The following is a 758-nucleotide window of genomic DNA, read 5'->3' on the forward strand; positions in this document are numbered from 1 at the left end:
TAGTTGATAATGTCCGGCACACGGAGTAAATGAAATGTTCGCTTGGAGTGAAAGGGGAAATGTTTCCACCGGAGTCCCCAAACTTATAATGTGACTCGGCCGAGCAGACTCCACACACAGCTACAATCACTGCTGCCGATCCTCCAGCAGCTGAATGTAACGTCCATGGCTGTGGGAGTCCTTTGTACACTCGCCTTTAACTGCCGCCCTGCAGCAGCTGGAGGATCAGCAGAAGCCATGATGTCTGCCTCGGTATCGTACAAGCTAGGTGGCATTGCGGTGACAGGTGCAGCTTGGTGGCGATCGGCGGTGTAGACGCTTCCTCGCCGTCCGCGGAGTCTGTTCTTTTCATCGCTGTCTGTCCTGCCAGATGGGGCCCGGCCTGGAAAGGAGAACCTCCGATGGCCTCGGGGGGCTTCCCTGCAAGTGCCATCGTCTGGCGTGTTAGTCATCAATCAGCCTTGTATAAACGCACCGCGTGCACCGCGACATGGGGACAAGTCCACACAACATGTATGATGTTTACTCTTTATACTACTTCCTGTTTATTGGGAGTCAGTGATACATTGAGGTGTCTGCAGAGCCCAAAGGAGGTGTGTGTGTGTCACGCACACATGCACACGCACACATACATGCATATGCACACACACACACACGCATATATACACACACGCATATATATACACACACACACACTTATATATACACACACACACTTATATATACACACACACACATATATATATATATATATATAT

Source organism: Nanorana parkeri, unplaced genomic scaffold (assembly GCF_000935625.1).
Source record: "Nanorana parkeri isolate BGI_ZX_2015 unplaced genomic scaffold, ASM93562v1 scaffold1279, whole genome shotgun sequence".
Lineage (NCBI taxonomy): Eukaryota > Metazoa > Chordata > Amphibia > Anura > Dicroglossidae > Nanorana > Nanorana parkeri.